Below are 19,944 nucleotides of genomic sequence, written 5' to 3' on the forward strand. Positions count from 1 at the left end.
GATTTTTTTTTTTGTTTCAATTGTATCTGAAGCCTGATAATTGGGAATCTAAAATCGAACTTTGCATTGATGGGGCGGAGCTCCTGGAATTTTTACAGATATGGGACTTGTGGCAGTTGATAGAACTTATCAATGACTTTTTTAGGTATGAATTTGATCAAAATCGTTGGAGCCGTTTTCGAGAAAATCGTGAAAAACCCTGTTATTGACAACATTTTCACCATTTTAGCCGCCATCTTGAATTGCATTTGATCGAAATTGTTCGTGTCAGATCCTTATAGTGTAAAGACCTCAAGTTCCAAATTTCAAGTCATTCCGTTAATTGGGAGATGATATATCGTTTACACAGATGCACATACACACACACACCCACACACATACAGACCAATACCCAAAAACCACTTTTTTGGACTCAGGGGACCTTGAAACGTATAGAAATTTAGAAATTGGGGTACCTTAATTTTTTTCGGAAAGCAATACTTCCCTTATCTATGGTAATAGGGCAAGGAAAGTAAATATATATTACAGAACACTCAAATAGAGTAGCTCTAAAAATATTCAACAAATTCAAAGTTGAAGATTTCTACCAGATGGGCTAGGTTGAACTAAGTTAACTAAGTCCTTGTTTGAGCGTGAGTTGCTTATAGGTACTTAATTATTTAGAAGTTATCTGATTATTCGTGAGCTGATAAATACTCCTTCAATAAGTACTGTGTACTAGAATGCTATACTATATAACCCAAAAGATTCTCGAGTAGCCTACTGTATTTTGAATTGAGTAAAATTCAGTTATAAATAATGTTACAAGAAAATAGATAAGCAAAAGAAATTAGTTGAATTTGTTTAAAAGAATATGAAATCCTTTTACAAGACAACTGATTTTTACTTTCACAATTTTTGAGACAACACATAACATAGCAGTCTATTTCAAAATAATAAATCTTCAAAAACATGTATGTGGCTGAATATACCTCTCTATTACTGCAATGAAGAATATTCACTCAGGGATACTCCAACATTGTTTTAACCCAACATAAAAAGCCATGAACATTGAACATTGATAATTTATTTCAATAAAAAGTTTCTCATGACTTCATGCAAATTATTGGCAATATTATACGGTGACGGCAGATTTGGTAACCTTGGATAGCTTTGGATAAGTTTATTAATTCATTAGTTCAATATGTGACTCATCCATGATTATATTCTTTATCTAAAATATTCAAAATTCAATTATTTGATAGTTTTCAGAGAAGCGGGATTCGGTTGTCTACCGCCCGCTCGCTTTGTCTACTGCGAGGTGACTTTGCTCCACTTCGCGGAAATATATTTAAATCCGTTTAACTACCATTTTTGTTATCCAAAATCGATGTTCAGCATTGATAGCCGTAGCCCTAATCATTATCGGGGTTCTACAATCGATATCTTGTTGACTCTTGTTATTACTTGAACTATCGACATAAAACCATACTGTTTGCATCATCTTGCTATTTTGTAGTCGGGAAACATCGTATTAGAAAACCAATTTCCAAATGAATTATTACTCTATTGGTTAGTACATTTATTATTGCGTTTTAATTATATTTCAATTGGTAAATCCATAATATCCATAGTTGAACAATGAGGTCACTTTCAGGTGAAACTTAGGGTTACTTTGTCTTGGTATAAAAATTATGATACTATACAGAATATGATGCAAATACAATGCAGAATATGATAAATAATATGTATTTTATCTAATAAAACGAAATGTTCACCTCGCTTGAAATATTAATACGTACCAATATTCATTTGTTGCGAATTCTGCAGCTGCAGAATTACAGAACTGACATGCGTCGGGGCTACAAAATATTTTTCGGCAGCCGAAATTGAAACACAAAAAACCTTTAACCCTTTTATGCGCTACAGAAGATTTTTGGGCAGCAGAAACTGAAACCCAAAAAACGTAAACCCTATTCATTTTTTAATAAATAGTTTGTGATTTTTGAAATGTATTTCATTTGTTTTAATCTTATTATTTATTTTGAAGGTTTACAGTTGGTTTCACTTAGTCTAACTCTTAAAAATGAATTTGAATCCATATATTTTTCAAAGTTTGATAAAGTCATCCCAATCCGTGGGTGATATTAACTCTTATTTTCAAAAAACTTTAATTGCATCGGTTCTCACATAAAATGTTGAGGTTCATTTCCATCATCAGTTATTTACATCATTCCAAAATGTTGATATGAGTTGTGTACTTATAAGTTTTAAAGTTAATTTCTACTGTATTATTGATACATTATGATATAGCGCCAAATTAACCTTTCAGAAGTGCCTAGTATCTTTAAATTGTTAGTTATAGGTATCTGATGAGATGTTTTTTATTTTGTTTTATTTCTGATGCAAACAATAGAACTTTAAACTTGAAAAAATTTATCTCTATCAAAGTGAAGATGTATATCAACTTTTTATAACGAAAAATAGACTACCGTCAAACCGGCTAACTTGGGACAGTACGGTAGTCTAACTTGGGACAGTTTAATAACCCCTTCCCTCAAATTCCAACTTACCAGCTGTCTGTGCAAATCATTAAGAGTACTGGAATTGTGGATTTGTTGGGAACACATCATTGAAAATATTAAATAACGTTTTGAACATTTGATTAACAGCTAAGATACTTTTTTAACAGTCATAACAATCTACTGTTTTCAACCTAGAAATTGAGCCTTTAATAACTTCTATTGTGAACACTCGATTATTAAAAACAATTATTTTATCAATTATTTAAATATTTTACAGTTGACTCATTTTTATAAGAAACATATTATTCAAAATCTAATGTCACAAGCTAGCCTTCAATCACTCAATTGTCTAATAATATATTGGTGTCCCAAATTATCCAACCTCTGCGGGTAACTTGGGACACCATATTTTTTAAATTTTTTTTTCAGAAAAGGTTGGAATAATAATGAAATTGGATGTATATATTTGAAGGATTATTAGAGACCTAAGATTTGAGCACAGGAGAATAAGACTATTAAAATAATAATGGAACTGAATTTCAAGTCAAAGTTGAAAACTGTCCCAAGTTAGCCGGTTTGACGGTACTCTTTGAACATAGCAGAATACAATAACAAATATTTCTAGTGATTCCTATAAACTTGTGTATTGATTGCAAACTATTTAGAATTTCAACTCTCAGAAATTGGTACAAAGTCAATTCGGTTCACTGGAATAGAGATTAATCAGAACCTCGTGAATCCTTTATTCAAATATTTTTCTTTCTCATTCGTCATGACGAAATTCATAGTGATAGTATCATAGTGCTGAGAAGCTTTATTATCAATGTTCTGAGAAACATTATCAAACTATACAAAAAGTGTCAAATATGTTACATTAGAAGAAAAAGATACACGCAAGCTGTCTATCAATCACAATAAAAAGGATTATCTTCTCACGAGTTGGGCGCAAAGAAGTAGCAAATCAAAAATTAGCATAATTCGGCCCAATAAAAAGGCTCGCCAAATCGGCTAGTCGCTCATAAAGTGCATAAAAATATGGCGGCATTTGGCAACTTTATTTGTTGCGCATGCGCATCTGACACTTTTGGCGGGAATCGTTTGGATTTGCAAGTTTTAGGTTAAATATGTCTTACAAAGTGCAGGTATGTGTAGGTCTTAAAGAAGATGACCCAGGACCAATTAAACTGTTGTGTTTATGTAACGACTGCGTACAGTCCTATCGAATAAACTTTTCTACTTTTTTTTTTAAATCCATCTTTCGATAACCAAGTTTAATCGAGACAAAGGCGCTAGAGAGGGAAAGCGATTGCATCATTTTAAGTTCTCAAGATCCGTTTTCTCGGAAGATAGCAGCCTATTACACCGCGCTCGGTCAACTTAGGCCGGTTTTGGCTGACCTTGGGACTTCTTCTTCTTCAAGCAGGACTTGATTTTTGAGATGGGGGGGGGACAGGGAGGAACAGAACGGGGTCAAAGGTCATTATATAATAGAAAGAGTCAGCCAGCTTCACTATAGTAGGTAGGTAGTACTTGTTAATGAATGCCAGCATAGACATTCTCAATAAGATAACGATAGTCAGATTCACTTTAAACGGCTAGCATTGCTTGAATAGGAAGCATTGATGCTATACATAAGGAATGCTGACAGTTTGAAGTGAATATCGATGGAGAGGTTCCTCTGAAGTTAGTACATTGTTGTACCCGACGCATTGATTGATTTAGTTTAGGATCTATCATTCATTATTCACACGCAATGAATAAGACTGCAGTTCTAATAATAAATTGATCTTCAGATTGAGGCTATTGAGTAATTTATCTATGAAAATATTATGTACTTTATACTAGACCGGGAAAAAGGAACATAGCCTATTATTGATGTGACAACTATGATGACTGGGGAGAGTTCGGTTGGAGTTTATCATGGGGAGTTTGGCAATTGGAGAGCAAGTATTTATTATATCAGTAATCCAAAAGCGAGAACGATAATTATGTAAGATTTGGATGAGAGACTTGGTAGCCAAATTTAATTATCAAAGAAAGGAGATTGATAGTTCAAGTTACTATTGTCTTTACTTTGATGGCATATCCCTCCTTTATCCACGCATCTGAAAATAGTAGCGAGTAGTCTGAAGACTCGTGAAAAATAACTGTTCAAAGATTTAAACATTTAAAAGTAGAGTTTGTCATTTATGTAGAAAAGTGAGAAAATATTACCTCCGCCAAAAAATATTTTCGACATAGGTCTAAAAGTGTAGGCCTATGCTTACAGCAGAGCGCGCATTCCTTTGTAAAATCACTTGTAAATTCTTTTAATAGTACTGCATTAATATCTCAGTAATAATCATTCTAAAAATCGCAAAAGAGTTATAACTGATATTGAATACAAACTTGATAAATAGATTATGGATAATGATGCTGATAATATCAGATTTTTACTGGAAAAATACATCATTCGTACAATTGAATATTTCTGTTCAAAGCCTCCTGATAATATTGTGAAAAAGTAATTATGAAGTACAACATTAATCGTAAGTTGATTCATAAATGGGTTGACAAGAGTAATAGATTAACAGTTTAAAATTTACAAGCTGAATGAGAGGATTTTATTATGCAGATATATAGACATTATTTTCTTGATGATTACTAGATATTGCTTATTGCAATATCATTTTATAGAATCATATGCATAAACAACTGGTTCTAATATAATCTTATATAAATCGTGGGAAATTTAGTGAAGACATTCTTGGATTAGGATCCCCTTATTAAAAATTAAAAATACAAAAGATATATAGAAAGGGAGATTTAATCCTCTACCCTTTTTAACTCTATAAGAAGTAAACAAATGATTCGAAGTTAATATTCTCGTATGACTTGAAGAAATAGTAAGAGCGAGTCAAAGCTTAACATAAACTATTCCCCAAATAAATAGAATATAAACTCTGAAATTGAAAAATTAAGTTTACGTTCATAAGATGATACTGATTCCAGTATCAAATTTTGATGATACAAGGTAGGTACCCAAAATAAACTTTTGATTTTTTAGACCTTCAGAAAAGTTTAATATTTTTATATCACTCAATTCAAAGTCCAAAAATGCACACAAAATGCAAATGCAATACAGAAACTATTCAAATTAATATAAGAAATGATAAATAGTTAAAAGTAAACACAGTCAACAGGAGATATAAAATTGTGGGTTTTCATAATAGGCATGTTAAACAGGTAATCAGTAATCTATAGGTACTTTGTTTTCTGTAGTTATGAATTAGAAAAAGGAATATTGTTACAATACAGTGCAGGTAGCGGCTATTTAGTGCACTTTAGTACTGGACGCGTTTTGACCAACTTATCGGAGAGATGAGTTTCATTAAGCTGCTTTTAAATCAAAGTTATTAACAGAATGTTAATAACTGTATCCTTATAGATTCTATTAGATTGAACATAGCTTATCATACACATGATGAATATATATGTGTTTGTAAAGTTCCGTTAATTTTAATAGAATCTATAAGGATTGAGTTGTAAACTTATTAAATAAGTTATTACAGTAATAACTTATTGTAAACTTGAATCTATTAAGGATTTGGTGTAAACGCAGCTTTAGCCTACTCTTAAAACTTATGTTTCGATTTCGGTGCGTATAACAAGAAGCACCTCTATTCTTGTTTATCATCAGGTAGGCTGAAGTATTTATTGAGATACTATTAAATTAACATTATCATAACAATTTATCTATAAAATATAGAAAGATATATTCCTATGTTACATCATGTGGAAACACAGAAACATATTTTTACAGATATTTATAAATTATAATAGAAACAATATAACTATTGAGCCTACATCCATGAATTTGTTTCTTTGATAATTTGAATTCAATAGCACACATTATAATTAGTTGAACAAGCGTTAGCGAGTTCTCACTTTTGACTCACTCAAGGCCACTCGTTGTCCGTCTGTTCTACAATAACTTCAGAAAGAATTGATCAATCAGCTTCAAATTTCAAAAACGTATTCTTCAAAACTTTTTACAGGTCAAGTTCATTGTACAACAAAATTGACTCACTCCTTCGTCTTTTTTCAGGATATAAAAACATTGGAAGTGCATAAGAAAAAAAAATTGTGATTTATTATTTTTTAGTCAACTGAAGAATTCATTGCAAGCAATAATTACTAAGTACAGTTTTACCGTTCATTCATTCATCCATAACATTAGCTGAGGCTATTTGGGAGTTATCACACTGACAGGCCTTCATGCTCTGACACATGATTACAGTTGGTTTATACACAACATAATTTACAACTTTCACATCAACAAACTGATACGGGTTAAGATATCTATGTGCGGTTTTCGCCATTCATTTTCTCTTGGAACTCCGTATCGATATAATGTATCACATGACCACCTTCTCATTTATAAAAAAATGAATTTGGATTCATATGAGGGCCAACGATGTTGAAGCGACAGAGTAATTTTTCATTCCAAATAGGATCCCCAATGAAACCTACTGTCAAATTATTCTTGTAAAAGAAATATTTCGCTTTTTCCATAATTTTCACCAACTATGATGTATAATTAAAAGTTGCGGGTTTCAAAGACTACAATACAACAGTTCATGAGCGAGTTATCCAACCCACGGGGTCACTAGTATTGCAATTCCAGTATCCAGTTTTTGAAGCCATCCCAGTGAGATTTCATAGATTTGTGATTGCATTCAGTCAGCATCACTTGAGACACCTGTAACATAGTTTGCCGTAATAATTATCGTACCACAGAAATGTTGTAAAATGTATCTTTTGATTTACATTGAATGGGTTGTCTAGCAATGTTGATGCCGCATACATTATTCTACATAGACCGCATATAATTTACAATGCATCTGACGCATATACAAAAACATGACACGGAAATATTTCAGTTTTGTAACACAGGCTATTAAATCTTCAGCCCATTGTTGCAATTTGAGCTCTTAGCCGAGTTTCTCTTCTTCAGTAGGCTCTGGCTCTACTTCTACGAAATTATCATAAATTATGTCATTTATGTAATAACTAGTTCGCTGCCAACAGCTCTGCGCTTAATTTATGTTGAATTTTGGAGTGGGCGATGAGCTTAGCACTTAGACCAAACTTCAAAGAAATGATGAGTGTCATGTTATTTATTATCATTTTGAAATTTCCAATAATTATTGTTAAAAGGTTCATTCGAGACTTGAGAGTAGGCCTAGTGGTGAATTTTAATTTTTACAAGAGATTTCAAAAATATCAGCGCAGGCCCCTGTCTATAGACTCAGAGGTCGATTGCTCAGAGGAAAGTGTTTAGAGACGCAAAATGCAGCCATAATTTTAAAATTTTCAAGGTTTGTTGGAGACACTGTGGAGTGTGTTGAGTTACACTTGAATAAAACAAAGAACATTTTGGAAGTTTCCTGACTGGAAAAGAATAAAGTTGAATGAATCATTTCAGGATGAAAAATGTATTTATTGATAGAGCTCTTATTTGAGGATAAGGACCATATAAAGCTGACCCTGGTGAAGGGCCTACGGTACTTACAAAATTCAAGTTTGATTAAAAATTTTGACTCTTTGATTTTTAATCTATAGAGAAGACAATATTTATATAGAATAATTTTGAAATGCTTTCTTTGATATTCTACAAAAGGGAATACACTCAAAAACAGCTGAAAAGTAGCATAGCTTTATAAACGTAGCGTAGTAGTAATATCACATTTACTCTTTCTGGCCTATTTCTATCAATTATAGCCTAGGTTAATGCCTATTAACTAGCATACGTTCATATTAACCAAATGACTTTCTCCTTCTACATTTTCGTACGTGTCTAGAAACACCAAGTCATAGGTAATTAGATGGAAATTACTGAGATATTGCATTTTCATCATAGGTATTTATGGTTCTAAAAATTAACTGCAGTATCTGATCTGTCATCACCTTATTAAACAAATATCACAGATACAAACCTGATATCACAGATTGTTGATATCCAAATTCTTGATATTATATACTGATATTGTTGATTCTGTGCTGATATCCTGCATCGTGCAAGCAGCCTCCATATCGGTTAAGATATGGTTTACCTCAATGCTCCTCCTATAATACTCTCTTTTGATTATTCTTTAAAAAATAAGGTACGGTATTTGTGTATTCTGCCAGTAGGTGGCAGTAGCTACTGGGTTGTGATTCAACAGGCACGCTGCAAAGCTCCTCCTACTCTCATGTGATTGGTCGTCAATTTATTTCTAAATTAACTGGGTTACATTAATATTGATGCTGTACTAATTCACTCACACACTTCTACAGGGTAATTGATAACTATGGTAAAATAATTCAATACGTGATAGTAGAGGTAAAAATAAGAAAACAAATTCTTATAAACATGTATCCATAAACGCTTCATTAGCGAGCTAAAATGTATTCTTATGTAGTACATTACACCACAAAAATTTGCTGTTTTATGAGGAGAGAACTAATAACTCATAGGTTGTAGCTGATTGCAAATAAAATATTCGGTTTTTTAATAACAGCTGTTCCAAAACAGCTGATTTATTTTGTTTTAAATAAGAAAATATTTAAAAGAAATTATCAGCTGAAAATTATGTTCAGAAATATTTTAGCCCACTGTTGAACAGAACAACAAACTGTAAGTTAGGCCTACTGTGACTGCGCTGGGTTTTTTGTTTAATCTATTAATCAGTTATTTGTAACCATTTCACTTTGCTTTCGTGTAAGTGTTAACTTTTTGAAAAATGGAATGTAATTTTAAACATTATTCATACTCCGAATTAGCTGACATGCATTTAATGTATGGAGTGGGACACTACTGTAATAGCACTGAAGCAAGACGTTTGTATCAAGAGAACTTTCCTAACCGAGTATGTCCAAGTTCAAGGTATTTTGCCACTATTCATCAACGTCTGTCTGAAACAGGTTCTTTGATATCCAAAGTGCACATTTATGCAGGCAGACCCCTATCTACTATGACTGTTGAGTTAGAAGAACAAGTTCTTAATGAAATTTATGAAAATCCAGAGAAGAGCATGAGAGAATTGTCAGTGCAGTTTAATGTCAATCAATCTATTATTTGGAGGATACTGAAAGAGCAACAATTACATCCATACCACCTCCAGAAAGTTCATACTCTAATGCCACGAGACTGTATTCCCCGTGCTGGTATTTGCCAATGGTTTTTAGTAAAACTTGTTAACCCAAACTTTTTAACAACCATTTTATTTACCGACGAGGTACACTTACCAAGAACAGGTATCGTTAACGCCCACAACCTACATATTTGGGCAGATGAGAATCCTCATGCCATCAATCCTAATCGTCCACAACATCAGTTTTCAGTAAACATTTGGGCAGGAATCATAGGAGATCATCTACTTCTGTTCGAGCTTCCTCCAAGGCTTAATGGCATAATCTACTTAAACTTTTTGAGAGAGGAGCTATTTATCTTACTTGAAGATGTACCTCTTCAGTTGCGCCAGAACATTTGGTTTATGCATGATGGAGCTCCAGCACACTTCAGTGTTGCTGTTCGTGAACACCTGAATCACAGCTTTCCAAATCAATGGATAGGCCGAGGTGGGCCAGTACCATAGCCAGCTAGGTCACCAGACTTAAATCCTTTGGATTTTTATCTTTGGGGACACTTGAAAACCTTAGTATACAATACTCCAATTGATACCATTGAAGAACTCCGATTAAGGATTTTTAACGGAATAGAAATGATAAAGCAGACTCCTGGAATATTTGAAAGGGTCTGACAATCGATGAGAAGATGTTTGAACATTGTAATATTACATTTTTTCTTGATTGGAATCGAATCTTCAATTCGAGATCTATAAACTTTAATAATCTATAAAACGTAAATATCAGAGTCATCGATTACGGACAACTTTTTGACTGAGAATTTATCGTAAATGATTGTGTTGCATTGTTCCATGGTGTCACCGAGGCTGAGTTGACAGAATTAATAGATAAATGGATTATTTAAATAGAGATGATATATAAAAATTTAAAATAACAGTTTCAAAATAAAGTTTTATTGAGAACAAATATAAAATGTGAATTCTAAACTTGTAATTTATAATTTTTTTTGGTGACGTGTCCGTAACATCGACACTGAAGAAGCTTTCCTCTGTTCCTGGTAGCTAGGCTTTTCCTGTGCCCTCTCTCTGAAACTTATGGCTGGCTATGTGTGTTGTAATTAGTGCTCTCTGAATATTTTTCTGTTTAAGTGAATTTATTAATGTTTTAAATTGAGTTTTAAACAGTTTATAGTGTTTTATTTTGTCTATATATTGTTTATTGTGTATACAAGCCAATAGCCACTGTTTTTCAACTATATAAACTGGATAAGTATTTAGCTCGTAGTGACTTTAGATGCTTAGGCTTGTAAGATATTGTTCTTTGTGTATTTGTGTAGTATATTGCCAAAATTCTTCTGAAGATTATAAGTTCATTTGCTCTGAAAACTGGATTTCTCATTCATAGGCGATAGATCCATTCATAGTTTACCAAGAATCTATTACGTTGGAGCCGAAAACTATCCTTAGGTTAATAGGTGTGAAATGCTATCCAACCGAATTAGGAGAAATTGGTAGCACAGCAACATATGCATTCATATGCACTTTGATCATCATCTTTAGTCTTTTGGTATAAGTTTAATGTCATTTAGATATGTTACTTTCATATAAAAATAAGACTTTTCATAAAAAACCGAATATTTTATTCGCAATCAGCTACAACTTATGAGTTATTAGTTCTCTCCTCATAAAACAGTAAATTTTTGTGGTGTAATGTACTACATAAGAATACATTTTATTCAACTTTTATTAAAAAATTAGTTTACACAGCTCACATGATTCTTTTCAGAATTAAATTCTCTACAATTTTTATTGCAAAAAATTATTTGTTTACTGGTCATTAAAGAAAGTTATTGGGCATCAAACCTAGAAGTCTGTGTTTTTCCACTTGCATATTTCAACTTTTTTCTCAAAAACTACTTCCACTACAGCTTCCAGACTAGTTTTATTCAATTTTTCAGATATTTTGCCATATGAATCCAGCATAAGTTTTTCAAAAACTAGTCCCCAAACAATTCAGCATCGGTGTATTTAACCAGAGGAACTGAATTCCGGACGAAAACTTCCACTCTGTATAGCTCGCTAATAAAGCGTTCATGGATATTTATGTTTATAAGATTTTTTTTCTTATTTTTACCTCTTAGTCCAGGCGCTGGCTTACATTGATCATACATGAGAGAGGCAGAGAATTTGACTTCGGATTATTGTTAGGGGGTCTTTAGTGTATATGAAACTCGATGTCGTCACGTCCCAGGGTGGTCGACAGCTTGGGGGGAGGGGGTAAGTTGTAAAAAACGCGCGCTTATAAAATCGCCTGTCCTGCAGTTACTATTCATAGTACAGCTTTTAATTTTTTCTCAATATTATGTACACATAACTGGCTTTCAATCTGGTCCTCTACATTTTTGCGATAAACTGCATAGTTTTTCCGTAAAAAAATAAAATATCTCGAAAAATGTATTTTTTTATTATGGACTTTTTGTTATTTTATGGATTTTTTCTCGAATATTGAAGTCATTAGCCGACTTAGAGGAAAAGGCTCCCAATAAACGTTGTAGGCCGTTTCTTCCTGAATCCAATGATATATATAGTTTGGGGGTTACAATCATAGATGCGGCGGTGGGAGGGGGATAAGTAGCACTGTTACGCTGCGGCGCGGTCCTCCCCCATGATTAATGCGCGTAATGGCCTGTCTATCGCATCGCTCCTACTAGTCTGTGCATTCAAATTATGTATTTCAGGAACGCTATCTTATGTATTTTCGGTCGCTGAACACGATTTTTCAACTCTCAATAATTGACAATTTTCATCAAAATATACTAATTATGGTCAAAATTACAAACTACATCTCATTCTGCAAGGAAACTAAGAAATGACTGTTTGTAATAAACGAAACTTGGGTTTCAAGAAATATATTAGGATAGAATAATGATAATACTTATATGTGTTTATGTTCTATTGTTTGTATCTCAAATTAATTTATTGTAATGCACTGCAGGCTAAATTATATTATTAAAATTGCACACTGGCCACGCTTACTTGATATAGTGGTCAGTTAATTTCCAAGAAATATTTGTGGAATTTCTTAGTTCTTCATGGTGGAAATGGAATTCATCATTCATTCTTTATCATAATGATTATGTTTAGTATGAAAATGTAAATCTTTCGTGAATCTTCAGTTTGTCGTGAATTTTTGAGAGATTATATCCAATATAATAACAGATATGTGTCAAATCAAAATGAAATGAAAATTTAAATATTCATTCATACTCTTTCTAACAGTATTATTATAATGATATTTCACTAACTTTTGAATGATTCATCCATTATGGTATTCCCGTTCAGACTGTTTTGAAATGGTAACAAGTTATTCAGTATCAAAATTTGGGATTCGAATATAGTTTGCCATGCCTGTTATTCTTTCCCAAACATATTTATATGATTTTTAATTTCATCCACAAATGAATGAATGAATGTATGTATTCCTGCACGTAGCTAACGTATGGATTATTCCTTTATAGATTCTTGCATGTCACATTAATAAATCTCTGCCACAGATTTAGAAATCAAGTCTCGATGGTTTGGAGAGCATTTTATTGGAGTGATTCTTTTACTCTGCTGCGTCTAATATGTTCACTACCTTTGTTTGATTCAAGACCATAGACATGAAAAGCTATGTCCACCTGTATCACTCCATCTTTATTGAGAATTTTCATAACTCTTCTCATCACAAAGTTTCCATAATCTTGCAGCGTATTGAAGTTTTGAAAAGTGAAGTAGGAGTTGAATTCAGGAGAGCCATGTCATCATTATGCGAATTTGTCAATGATATTTAGGGATTTAGTCAAATCCACAACTAGTTTCACTTACAATTTCATGGGCCAAGTGAGATAAAGAGTTTTTTTTCAAATATCCATCAGATGTTGACAGAGATTGCGGTTATTGTAGAAATGCATGCTGCACTAAAACTTCAATGCTGAATTATCTTTAATAGCTTAGTAAGAATACAGAGATCAGATCTTTTTGTTCTAGAATCAACTAAGACTAGGATTTATGTTTGATTGCATGCATCGTGGAGAATGAAAGAACTCTGTTTCTTTTTATAGGTGAGAATACACTTTTATAATTTGCCACAACTATGTTCAGATACAAATCGTTGGAGACCGAATAACTATTTCTTTCTATACGTTCAAAAGAGAATCACACACTTCTTCACTTGCTTCCAGACGATTGATAACATTATGCAGATTCTGTTGTCCATCAGAGTCTTGAAGAAAAATGTTATGTTCTCTTGAGAAGGTTATGCTTCTGGAAATCATTCTCATCTCTCATTATTCTTGTTTTACTTCATTCGATGACTTTCTTCACAATCTCCAGCGATATTCATAATGATGTCAACATACTTGAACAGAATATCTTTGATGGAAGATTTATTTATATAGTAGCAGTCATTTTAGGAAAGCCTTTGAAGAACTATCTATTCCAATCACTCAGTTTTGGATGATCGAATAAGGGTTTGCTCCAAAGCATGATCGGTTGTCACATTTATTAAATTTTCAAGGTTTCATTTGACAGAGAGTCAATGTATTGACTGTATAGAGTTAATGCTTCCTGTTTGAAAATTATTTTCTACTTCTATGAGTATTTTTTTATATTTTCTAGATATAACACAGACTCCATAACATAGTTTGTGTGATTGAATGAAAAAAGTATGGGATCTTTTCTCGTACAGTTTCTATGTGCAATACCAGAGTCCTTCCTTATGAGCATGAATACAATTTAAGATAATTTAAACTATGTTACAGTAATCAGTCATAAATTTTAAAGTAGTTATTGATTTTGCATTGTGATCCTAAAAAAACTCTACAAATAGCTCCTGACTTCTTTCAAATATACTTTGATAATCTCTCATATTTGAACCGTTCATGAGTCCTTGTAGTTGTTTCATTGAATTGATTGCTTGCTCTCACACCTTAATTATACTGATCTTCCCTCAATAGATTTCCAACAGTATTCTCTCCAAATATCTCAAATAATAATGTTCTATAATTAAAAATTAATATGCTCTATATGGGGTAGCCTATATTATTTGTTTAACTTACTCCATTACTTGACTTTCGGAATTCCAAAGTGATCATTGAACTAAATCGAATAATTATTCTCTCTTAATTGAATATCAGTTTTTTATCGACTGAGAAACACATATAGGATTCCTAACAAGATGGTTTATCATTACAATGTAATCATAAATAATGATAATGAGATAAAGTTCGTAATTCTGACCATAATTATTAGTATATTATGATGAAAATTGTCAATTATTGAGACTTGAGAGTTGAAAAATCGTGTTCAGCGACCGAAAATACATAAGATAGCGTAACTCCTGAAATACATAATTTGAATGCACAGACTAGTAGGAGCGATGCGATAGACAGGCCATTACGCGCATTAATCATGGGGGAGGACCGCGCCACAGCGTAACAGTGCTACTTATCCCCCTCCCACCGCCGCATCTATGATTGTAACCCCCAAACTATATATATCATTGGATTCAGGAAGAAACGGCCTACAACGTTTATTGGGAGCCTTTTCCTCTAAGTCGGCTAATGACTTCAATATTCGAGAAAAAATCCATAAAATAACAAATAATTCAATATTAAAAAAATACATTTTTTAATACATGTTGTTATACAAAATAACAAAAAGTCCATAATAAAAAAATACATTTTTCGAGATATTTTATTTTTTTACGGAAAAACTATGCAGTTTATCGTAAAAATGTAGAGGACCAGATTGAAAGCCAGTTATGTGTACATAATATTGAGAAAAAATTAAAAGCTGTACCATGAATAGTAACTGCAGGACAGGCGATTTTATAAGCGCGCGTTTTTTACAACTTACCCCCCTCCCATCAAGCTGTCGACCACCGTGGGACGTGACGACATCGAGTTTCATATACACTAAAGACCCCCTAACAATAATCCAAAGTCAAATTCTCTGCCTCTCTCATGTATGCTCAATGTAAGCCAGCGCCTGGACTATCTACTATCACGTATTAAATTATTTTACCATAATTAAGAATCACCCTGTATTTATTCTAAGCCTTACTTTGTTTCTGGTCGGAAATGTATTTAATTTCTTGAATCTGTTGATAGATTGCAGTAGTACGGTAGCTGGATAACATACATTTAATGTTAAATGTACAACTTACATTTATGATAAAAGGTGATACATCTTTATTTTTATCAACAACTTTTATCTTTCCTGTCTCATTCTCCTGCAAACATAATTATTAGCATTATAGCATTGTTTATATTATACAACTCAGCATTATAATAAGTTTTATTTATAATTTATACATCTTGTCTTGTACTTCTGGTTATCTTCAATTTTTATTTTATTTCTATTCTAATTTTCGATTGTTACGGTAATTTTACTGTTGTCATATTGTAATATTACATTTTTTCTCGATTGGAATCGAATCTTCAATTCGAGATCTATAAAACTTTATAGTAAATATCAGAGTAATCGATTACGGACAACTTTTTGACTGAGAATTTATCGTAAATGATTGTGTTGCATATTCCATGGTGTCACCGAGGCTGGGTTGACAGAATTAACAGATAAATGGTTTATTTAAATAGAGATGATATATAAAAAATTTAAAATAATAGTTTCAAAATAAAGTTTTATTGAGAACAAATATAAAATGTGAATTCTAAACTTGTAATTTATAATTTTTTTTGGTGACGTGTCCGTAACATCGACACTGAAGAAGCTTTCCTCTGTTCCTGGTAGCTAGGCTTTTCCTGTTTCTTCTCTCTAAAAATATGGCTGGCTGCGTGTGCTGTAATTTTGTGCTCTCTGAATATTTTTCTGTTTAAGTGAATTATTAATGTTTTAAATTGAGTTTTGAACAGTTTATAGTGTTCTATTTTGTCTATATATTGTTTATTGTGTATACAAGCCAATAGCCACTGTTTTTCAACTATATAAACTGGATAAGTATTTAGCTCGTAGTGACTTTAGATGCTTAGGCTTGTAAGATATTGTTCTTTGTGTATTTGTGTAGTATATTGCCAAAATTCTTCTGAAGATTATAAGTTCATTTGCTCTGAAAACTGGATTTCTCATTCATAGGCGATAGATCCATTCATAGTTTATCAAGAATCTATTACATTGGAGCCGACAACTATCCTTAGGTTAATAGGTGTGAAATGCTATCTATTGAAAGATGCACATGAAACATTGAGTGATAATCATGAAGATGAAAACAAATTGAAGCATGATAATAGTAGTGTTAAGATACAAGATCAACTCATTCAAGTTTCTGACAATGTAGGCCTAGTTACTGTTGTTGAAAAAGTCAACCCTAATGAGATAGTAGAATTGAGTAAAGAAGTAGGTAGGGAGTTGTCTTCACTGAAAGTCAACTATCATGAAAGTAATATTGCTACATTGAAGGTTAGGAAAACTATAAACAAAGTGAATGTTTACATGAGACAGGTTTCTGTGGAGGTTAGGAACAATGTAAACAAAATGAATGTTGCTTTGAGTCAAGTTGATGAGTTCAACTTTCAACTGAGAATTGAAAAGGTGTATGCAATGCATTCTCAAGTGAACATGACTAACTTTTGTAAGCAAAATGGCTTTGTTGAAACAAATGAACTCATGAATAAAATTATGTTCTTGAAGAAAACAAAACACAAAGTCACCATTGATGTGTTAGTATTCAAAGGTTGTTTCAAGTTGCTTATTTACAAGATGATGACAGTGAATCACATGATGAAAGGGTATTCCCCAGCACACAATGATTAGGAATCCTGTGTTATGCCGGGATTCAGAATAGCATAATCGCTACGCAGTGTATGGTAAGAGTCCATAATTGTGTCTTTTTTCTTTCCTGTAGCCTATTTTTCTTGGCCCTTAATCTTTTCAAATTTCCATTCTTTTCTGTCTTTGTGTAATGTTCAGTAAAATTCTTCTATGATGCATATCTTAACCAATCTTGTCCATAGTCATTTGAATTTGTATTCTTCTGAAATAATTTTGGAAGTTAAAATAGTAGCTTATTTTCCTAATCTTTAAATTGTTGATAAAACTTAACTTTTCTAAAATCTATCCATTGTAGTGTAAATAATTGTTTGCTTGCGGTATATTTTTTCATCATGTATTACATATTTTAATCATGTCTATTTTTTTTTTTAGGTGTCATATTAGGTTATTAGGTTTTTCAGAGCAAATTATGTCCCATTTTCTCATTTTCAGTATATTTTTATTAAATATACTTCCTTATGAAAGTTCAATACTGACATGTAGGATAGGCTCTAATTAATCTTTCTCTTCTTTGTATTATTTAGGAAATTTATTTACCCAATTTTCTTTTTCTCTTGTTTGTATTTTTTAGGGAACTTATTTACCCATTATCCATCTTGATCATCTTTGTATTGTAATCTTGAATGTTTTTATTATTATACAGTCTTCAAATTATGAATTATTTAAAAAATAATGGTTCAATTTGGAACATGCTGAAATCTATTCTTATGTATAAATTCTTTTGTTATAATAAATAAACTTTAAAAATTGAAAGTATTAATGAATTGTGTAGCCATATATATGAGATGTATTAATGAAAGTTAACTTGAATAATAATGTTTCATCGAATAAAAACGTTTTGTTATATTATTAATTGAAATGAGTTAAAGGTTAAAATTTCTCTAAAGTTTTTGTAATTGATGTGTTTTTCTAAATTTTAAAACTGTTTGTTCTATAAATTTTGATATGATTGATTATCGTTTGAAATGGATGCTGGAGTGTATGTAGAATTTTTAGTGGGGTTTGTTGATTAGAATTTTGCTGGTATGTGAATGTTTTTTGAGATGGAAACCCATTATTGCCTAAAGAAGGAGTAACAGAGATTATGACTTAGAGAGGCAGTAATGAGATAATATTTTTGTGTTGATTACTTATGAATATTGATTGCCTTTGAAGCAAAATATTATTGATGTTTTGAATGATTTCTTGTTTAATGATTGATAGTAAAGTTTTGTCATGAAATGTAGTTTGTGTTTAGAACATTGAAAAGTCAAAATAAACTATAGTATCCAACAAACGATGATTATAATATTGAATAATTTGCTTTTTATAAAATATTTGAACAGTGAATAAATGGAAATGAAATTATTTTTTTTATTGAAATTTTATAATTGATATCTCCATATTTCACAATTTATGTATTGCTGACTGTATAATAAGATGTTAACAAATTTCAATTTTATATTGATTATATACTTAAAAATAATTTTCATGTGTATTAGATTGTATTGATAGCCTAATCAAAATTTTTCCTTTTAGTTTATAAGCATTTTAAGATAACAGGTACAGCACAGACATTAACATTGAAATAATTATCACGTGAATCTTGAAATCAGCAACAAGTGAACGCCATGAAGAGTGTTAAGAACATTTTGGTGATTTTCGAACTAGTGTGACTCATCAATTGAATAACAACACCAATAACTACGCCACTATCTACGCTGATGTCTACACCAATAACTACGCCAATATCTGCTCTGATGTCAATATCTACACCAATATCTACGCTGATGCCTACACTAATAACTACGCCAATATCTACACCAATATCTACGCTGATGCCTACACTAATAACTACACTAATATCTACGCTGATGCCTACACTAATAACTACACTAATATCTACACCAATAACTACGCCAATATCTGCTCTGATGTCAATGTCAACGCCAATATCAACGCCAATATCTACACTAATATCTACACCAATAACTACGCCAATATCTACACTAATATCTACACCAATAACTACGCCAATATCTGCTCTGATGTCAATATCTATGCCAATAACTACGCCGATGCCTGTGCTGATGCCAATGCCAATATCTACGCTGATGCCTGCGCCGGTGCCAATGCCTGCGCCAATGCTGATGCCAATGCCAATATCAACGCCGATGCCAATGCCAACACCAAAGCATACGCCAATGACAACGCCAACGCTTATTGCTGACCTTGTATCTCAAACTTCAACACTATCACATTACCTGGAGGCAATTGCCATCCATGTTCACGTTCGCAACTTTGAATTCAGAATAACAGTCACAGTATCATGAAAGAATTGATTCAAAAAATCCTCTCCTAAATTATTCCTGTATGCAGAACTCTAAACCTTGAAAGCTGAAAATATCAAAAAACCAAACCTTACCTACATTAATCCTCACCTAAATTAATCCTGTATGCAGCGTCTATCTCTTTTCCAAAAAACGAATTACATTGTCATTTCAAGCCTGAAATGTACA

The sequence above is a fragment of the Nilaparvata lugens genome, chromosome 12 (assembly GCF_014356525.2).
Source record: "Nilaparvata lugens isolate BPH chromosome 12, ASM1435652v1, whole genome shotgun sequence".
NCBI lineage: Eukaryota > Metazoa > Arthropoda > Insecta > Hemiptera > Delphacidae > Nilaparvata > Nilaparvata lugens.